The sequence below is a fragment of the Plectropomus leopardus genome, chromosome 7, assembly GCF_026936395.1.
Source record: "Plectropomus leopardus strain MGB_pleo_1.0 chromosome 7, ASM2693639v1, whole genome shotgun sequence".
NCBI lineage: Eukaryota > Metazoa > Chordata > Actinopteri > Perciformes > Serranidae > Plectropomus > Plectropomus leopardus.
This window is the reverse complement of record NC_142182.1, coordinates 21,354,499-21,362,709: the sequence shown is the minus strand read 5'-3', so window position 1 is coordinate 21,362,709 and position 8,211 is coordinate 21,354,499.

Genomic DNA, 8,211 nt, shown 5'->3' with positions numbered 1-8,211 from the left:
TCTGTTTTGAATTTTGTTAAGTAATCATTCAAATGTTAAAATTGGATTAAAATTTTTCAACAAGTCTGACATGGATGTAGATGTGACAGTAGCCATTTTCACACAGAGATTCCCACTTTATGCAGCTTTTATGGTTTACACAGAACCAACAAATGTGGCATTATGCTGCTCCAATGTGTGATAAAAGACAGAATGCCAGCATCACAAAAGCAAAGGAGGCATGACAGCTGTGACGTTTAACACAACAGTGTCGGCCTCTGGTCTGACATATAACATGTGCATCATGTTACGTTAACAGATCAGGCCAGGCCCCCAGAAAGAGTGCCAGTCTTTGAAGATAGTTTTTGTAGTGGCATTGGAACTAATGGACCAAATGTTGATATTAAAAGAAGCCCCCCCCCCCAGGCTTCTTTTTATATCAACATTTGGTCCATTAGTTCCAATAATATTTGGAAAGCCTAGAAGAACCACAAGATTACAAGATTAAATAATTTTACCTTCAGTCACATTAGTTAATGTGGAAGTCAGCCACTCGGACGGGGAAAGTTGGCTGCTCGGCCGTGCTTGGCAGCTGTAAGTCTCTAGTCCACATGCTCTGTGGACTCTACAGTGCAGAAGATTGGGGCACTTTCATACTGAATAATTAACACACAAAAAGGTTTAACCCTCACTTGAATATGCTCTACAAATCCACTCTAAATGTTTGTTATACAGCCTTAGATATACAATTTGTCCATCATGAAGAAAGGTGTCATTAATCTGTGGAGGGTAACATTAACCTGTCTTTAAGGTTGGAAACTCGTGTAAAACTTGAACAGAAAAAATTGCTCAGCAATCATGTAAATTAAAGGGATCATTTTCCAGAGAAAGAATCAATAGGTTGGAGTCCAGTGTAGGTTATGAGTGCATGATGAATATCTGCACAGAATTGGGTAAAAACTTTCAGCTTTCTTTGTGTGGATAAAGAAGGTCTGGCTGTTGGCATTCTTCATAAGGGAAGGGAATATGGAAATAGAGGAAGTGCATGAATTCTCCTGGAGACAAAACAAAGAGGCACATAAACAAACAACAAAAGTAATGAGTTCCTTCTGTAAATGGAGCCGGTTGGATGTCTGTCACCCTGATGTTGGAGAGTTAAACCTATACCCAGTAAACTCCCCTGTCATACAGACCCAACTTGTCTCCGGCTGTTCAGGATGATGCTAGAGGGAAATGAATCTTTTCAGACCCTCTTAAATCTGCCTGAACTCAGATTTTTACTAAATACCCACATCAGAAGCCTCAAATGTTCTGCTGCAATCCTGCACCAGCCACGTTCACGACAACACTGATGGAAATGAAGACACAGTGGAGCAAGTAAAGACTCGTGGAGTCAACTGTCTTAAACTATGTTAATGAAGGTTATTATCTATTTTAAGAAAACAAGAATGCACCAAAGACTAAGTGATTCTAAAACAAAGAATGTAACGTGACACCAGCAGAGGAGGTAAAGTGTCCCAGTGAGGCCAGTATTTCTACAGATTCACCACTGAATGATTGGAATATTTTACATGTGGAAAAGGGATGGTGGCCTCTACCAGCTCATCTAAACAATAGCTTTCTAACCTACGACCTTTAAATGGAGAAAGCACACACCTGCAGACAAAAAATAGACAAACTGCTGGTTGGAAACAGTCATCATTAGCAGGCTATATTTCTGATACATGAAACGAGACATTTAAAAGTGTATGAGTGATCACTGTCCTACCAGCGTTGTTTTTCAAACTTTTTTTATGTTGCTGCCTCCAATAACTTGAAGTTGATTTAGACAGCTATTTCACCTTACAGCCCTTTTCTGTTCAGCAAGGATGCCAAATGGGCACACAGTTGTAGGTCCTGGTCATGCTCGTGGGTCAATAGAATACTTCAGTCACAATCAGAGAATTTGGTCCTCGAGGCAGAGTGCTGTACATCCATGCAAAACTTTCTTGTCAACTTCAACTTCAGTGAACTTTGATACCCTGATTTGCCACTGATAGCACACTGTGTTTACACAATTAAAGCCTGAAGGGGCAGATACTCTGTAGAGTGAAATAAAACTTGTAAAATCCTTCATGAGCAAGCTGATACCTTGCTACAAGAAGTGTTTTATTGCAAGGCTGTTTTTTTTTGACATTTCTCTCTGTCATTTTGTGGTGTGACTCAGGTCTTATAACAAGTCTAAAAGTCTAAAGTTACACTAGCTGCTCTGTGAGGCTGTGCTGAAAACACGTTCTCGTCCTAATCGGTCAAGTAATGCGGCTTTGTTAACGGACATATACATCAAGATATGATGCTCCACCCTTGTATGTCAATTTAAGCTGGTTCCATGCATTGTGTCTTTAAAATAGACTACATTTCCCTTTTCACAGGAAATGTACAATGTAGTTAGTGTAAGAAAGAAACATGTTTTGGGTTAACATTGGTCCATGTAATGCTTATCAGTTCAGTTTTCCACATCTAAAATGAAAAAAATTGGAAGACTGCATCCATTCTTTTTTTAAATTGTTGTGCTGCTCTCTTCTTACATCCGATTGGTATGTTACATCTGATCTGATTCTTATGTCATTACTATGCTTAAGTATTACAGTAAATGTACTGCTTTGTTACCTCTGACTGATATTATAAATGACATAATACATGTAGCTGAAATTAGCCTTGTTTTGCAGTGTCCATGCTATAGAAACATTTGCAGATGCAGCTGGTGCACAGATTAAACTAAAAAATAATGTCAGATTGTAAAAATTAGACTATCCCTGCAAAATTAATGAGTTTAGAGGCTCCCTCCCCGGCCCCTGTAAATGCAAACTGTGATGAGGAGGAATTAGTGTTATACATGTCTGAATGTTTCTGACTTTTCAAGTTAAATTAGAAACACTTTATAGCATTCAGTTTACTCAAGTGCGTCTATCTGGTTGTTTTAATTTCTTGGTGAGTGTCACTGCAAGGTGGGTCGTCAGCATGTGGATGTATTTCCCCAAGGCATTTTAAGGCTGAAACAATCTTAGTCCATTGTAACTCCAAGGACAAAGATGATTTGGGGAAATAAAGTCCTGTCTAGTTGGGATTAATGTTGAAAATAATTGAGTGATACATACAAGGGCATATCATACATTTAAGTCTAAACACATGCTTTCACCCAATATAGTCAACAGTATTCACCATATTCAACTAATGAACTACTGCAACAGCTTGCAGAACGGGTCATCCCATAGTGACGACAAAGTTCAACACAAAAGGGCACATTTTATGTATGGATTAAATTTGTTTCATAATAGAACAAAATCCCCCCAAAATAATAGGCAAAATAAACACCTTTAAAAAACCTTTGATAATAAAATCCTCCATGTTTCCTTAATGGATCAGGATCTATTGCACCTGTTTTAGGGATTATTATCAAACATTATAGATATATATACTGTAAAATTAACAGAAGGTTAGGTGTCAGTGTCATCCATATACTTTAGTACTGTATTTAAGTAAAATTTGCATTTGAGTATTTTCATTTAACGCTACTTTATACTTCTACTCCACGACATTTCAGAGGGAAATAATGTACTTTATACTTCACTACATTTATTTGACAGCTTTATTAACTTATTAAATTAAGATTTGACAAAATGGAAGCTATGACAAGCTTTTTAAATACAGCACATTGTTGAAGATTACCATTAAAACCAGTGGTCTCCAACCTTTTTGGTTTTTTGTAGTAATCAGGTATGAGGTCCACCTCATACAACTATAACAGTAACATGATGCTCACAGACTGATGCTTTGTTATTAAAACCAGAACTTTTACTTTACTGTTTAATGTTTACTATTGTGAATCATTTTGTGGGTGAAATATTCCTTTAATGGTTGATTGCATTAGGCCTTAAAACCTGGAGCATCACCACTTTCATCGTGCTGCTTCACAAATTGCAAGAAATTAGTAGATTTAGAAAATGAAGCTAGGGAAAAATGCCTGGGCTATGAAAAAATAATGTTCTTATAATTATGATAGTTTCATTATTTATTTTATAAATTTCAGGCAATTTCCTGGTTCATATATATTTTTTTAACAAATGTTTGGGTCATTTCTTCCTTTGTCACTCAGTCTTCTTCCCATGTGTTTGAAAGAAACACATCAAGCCAATTTGCCCAAGTTTCAAAGTATTAACTTTTTTTGTGGTGTGAGTTTGGGCCTGAGGGCATGTGCTGTCCGGCTGCATGTATACTATTGCAATAATTATTTTCTCTCTTATTTTTCATTTGTCTGTTTGTTCATATGAATAAAGCTATACCTATATGCTAACAGTCCTTGCACAGTCTTGTTTCAGGCACATCCTGGTAGAGAATAAATTCAGTGTCTGCGTTTTGAGCCAGTTTTGAAACTACCAGAAAACAAAGAAGGATAGAAGGATCATTCCTTTAGGCTTTGTCAAAGTCTGATCATGTGACAGGTGGCCGGATGACGAAAGCACAGTCTGGACAGGGACAAAAGGGCTCCTCTGCACAGTAAGAAAACTTAATTTATTGTTGGCCATCATGCCATCCCACCCATGTAAAAATAGCTATTTTAAATTGCTGTGACTATACTTGGCAAGATATGCTCAGATGAAGTGCCATCTGCATGAAACACAGTCTATAAAAACAATTTCTGCAGTGCAACCAAGTTCAAAACGCCATCAATCCTCTGAAGACCGCTTTGGCTCTTTCTCAGATTTGGAAGAATATTGTGAGTCAGGTTTTTGGACTTTTTGACAGGATACTCTTGAGACTGCAACTAAATAAATAAAGTCAGACAGTAGTTTGGAGTTTCAAGGAATAAAAAGAATATCTAAGCTATGTGAGGAGTGGCATAAGTGGTTTCTTATTGTAACTACATGCATTTTTACCATTTGCAGGCAGTCATGGGTGACCTTAAACTTTGTGTGCACAAATGCACTGTTGTTTAAGTGTTGAGTTATGTTTGAACCTGCAGAGGAAAGAACAGTGTTAAGATGTGTGATTCAGGGCTCTGACCTATTTGACTCACTTTAAGGTGAGCTGGTAAGGTAAGGTAAGCTTTTTGTAAATATGAGGAAAAGCTCTTTTCTTTCATTGTATTATTAATTGGGGCTTGCATGCATTTTTCTTGTCATTCAAAGATTGTAGATTGTTTGACATGTGCTGCACACGTGTTCCCACATTCCTCCCTGCCAAAAAAATGAAAGATGCTCTCTTCTGCCAATGCAAAATCTCCCTTTTATTCTTTGCTATAATGTAGCCCTTTACATAAAAACATATTTAGTAGCTCCTCCTGTGTTCCCTTATGGAAATTCCACTCTGTGGATCACACATAATCACTAGTATTAATTTATCTTTTTAAATGTAAATATATATAAACATTTTATGCTGCCTCTGTGAATCCAAAGAGTAATAAATGTTTTACACAAAGAGCTGGTTAGACAAAGTTCAAATAATAATTTTGTGAGAACATTTTGTTTAAACATTTTGCAATTCATAGAACGTGTACTTTTGTGATCAGAAAAATCCAGGAATATTTTGAAAACAACTAAATGCAATACAACATTTTGGGGCAAACATTTTTTTCCTTCCTTTTAAAGGAACTTTTCAAGAGAATCTTAATTTAACTCTCACTTGACTGCAAGAAGTTTGACAGTGTTATTGGTGGCCGTAATCAATAACAGTGATCCCTGTACATGTATCAGTTACTTAACGGGCCTGCCAAATGTTGCTTAAATTAATATGTACTACTCAGAAAGACACTCAAAAAGACCACAAAAAGATGCAAGGAAACTGCAGAGACACAAAATAATGACAAACTATTGGATACATTGACATGTGGTTGTATGCCTCCTCTTCCAGTCAAGTTGCACTTACAGTTTACATCCATGTCTGTGAAAAAATTTAATTAACTCTCTCTTCCAAACCATCAGTTGACGGTTTAATAGGCAAACTACAGCCATTTACATTCCTATTCTTATGTTAGACTTTTTTGTTGTGGTTTTTTTACGAGTTTTCAAGTACTCTACGATAATTTAATATGAGTGCTTGAATTTTGAAGTTACTTAAAATGCCCGTCCCTAGTTCAGTAGTAGTTCAATGTCATAACTTGGACTGCACGCACTGCTGTTGTTGATCTGGCAGGGCCAGGCCACAATAATGGAGTCTTGGAATAAACAACAAGGCTGACTGTCCTTCTCTGAGTGGTTTCAGTGTGTAAAGGATTGTTTAGGTCACAACTAATTCAACACAACACAGTTGGGAGCTGTCTTCAGTAAGATGAGAGGGCACATTAGAGATTATGTTTTTACCACAGCCAGTAGTTTGAATGATTCCCATATTCCTGCTCTGGTGCAAAGCAAATGTGCAGCTCACAGGGAAGAGAAGCAGTCATATGATTTAGTGAGAGAGAGAGATGGATGGCAGCCCCTGAGGAAAAGCACATGTGTGGGATAAGAGTTGCGTGAAGTCGGGAGTAAAGAGAAGAGATGGATGATTCAGAGAGGGAGTGAAGAAGGAAAATACAGAGGCCACAGTGGAGTTATACACGTTTCATTTTTTGTCTGTTTGATATGTGGTTACATCAAAGAAGATCCTTGGCCACACTCCTTTCTGACTTAACCCTCCACATATTAACTTTGAATTTATTACTCATCTGTGTATTTTTCTTCTTTTTTTGCCATTAAATCTGAAGGTTACATGACTTGATGTGAAGCAGGAAAACGTGGCAGATGCCCACATCTGAGGAGCAAGAACCAGCAAATTGTTAGCATCATTGCTTGACAACTGACAAAATGATTCACAGTATTCAGTATACATTATTAAGTTACAGTATTCTATTTTTTTGAAGATTAATAATTATGTAATTCATTCACGCACTGATTATTTCAGTCCTATATTTTGCATTCGTTAAGCATCTTAGGATGTTTTATCTGAATTGTTTGATAAATAATACGTAAAGATTTGCTGCAGTTATACTTTGAGTACAAATTTGCTTGTATCAGAAAAATAGCTCTGTAGCACTTAAAACCAGCACACACTGAGAGAGTTTGACCTGTGGCTGTGCAGTCCAGTGTATTCACAATGACTGGGTGCAGACCTCTCTGCTCCATCTTCTCTTTACTTAATTCCCATCATTGTTCTGACCCTGAGTGTTAGCTATAAAAAGTCAGACTAGGCCAGTGACCACCAGGCTAAATATAGCTTTTCTCACAGAACACAAGGGGATCTTTTAAAAAGGAAGTGCAAGATTAGCCTATCCTGCCTCTGACTGTATTTGTTGGATCATATACAGTGTTTTGAGTGTAGCAGGATGTGTTTGAAGTAGTGGTTTGCAATGGAAGAATTCAATTTCAGTGATCTCAGCACAACAGATGGGGTCAAACAACACAACTGCAAATAGTTTACACAAATACAATCAACATGTATTGCTACTTCACCCATGGGCGTTCTGCATGTGCATTGACTATAGTCTGACTGCAAACTGAAAAGTGAACTACTTGCTTTTGTTGCCTAAAATGAACTAAGTAAAACTTGAAAGTTTTTTTTTTTAAAACCTGTGTTATAAGTTGTTTTTTAAAGGTACTTTATATGGATAATGCGTAGAAACTGTACACAATACATGGAATGAGCATAAATCACTGTCCCTGACATACCAAAACTGATGCTGGACGAGTATCTCAGGTCAAAGGACCACTGACCAAGTGAAGGTAGTTAACTAGTTGGGAGCAAAAACATGTTGGCACAGCCCAGCGGCTCTACAACTGTGGAAGGAAAATTAAAGTATAAACTCTTCATCCTTTGCTGCTCCAACACTGCCTGTAGCAGGTGTTTAGTCAAGGTGCTGAGTTTACTGTGAAACTGAGTTAAGTTACTATTATTGCAAAACACAGTTGCATACTAAATGGTATTTATTTCCAATAATGTGCCATATTTTGAGCAACATAAACAGTGGGTATATAACTATGAGCATTCAAGTCTGTCTTTGTCTGCAGATGCACAAATTATACCACCAGCTCCATATTGACCATCTACATCATGCTACATAATGTACAGTGAGAGCACAGCCACCAACAAGTGAGTCCTCTAAGGCAGCACCTGCTGACCCAGATAACAGGGTTTGTCTTTAGAGGTCTCTATGAGTTCTAGGAGAATTTTGCTTTCCGATTGAGAAAGTTGGCAGCACCATATCTTTAATGGGAAACT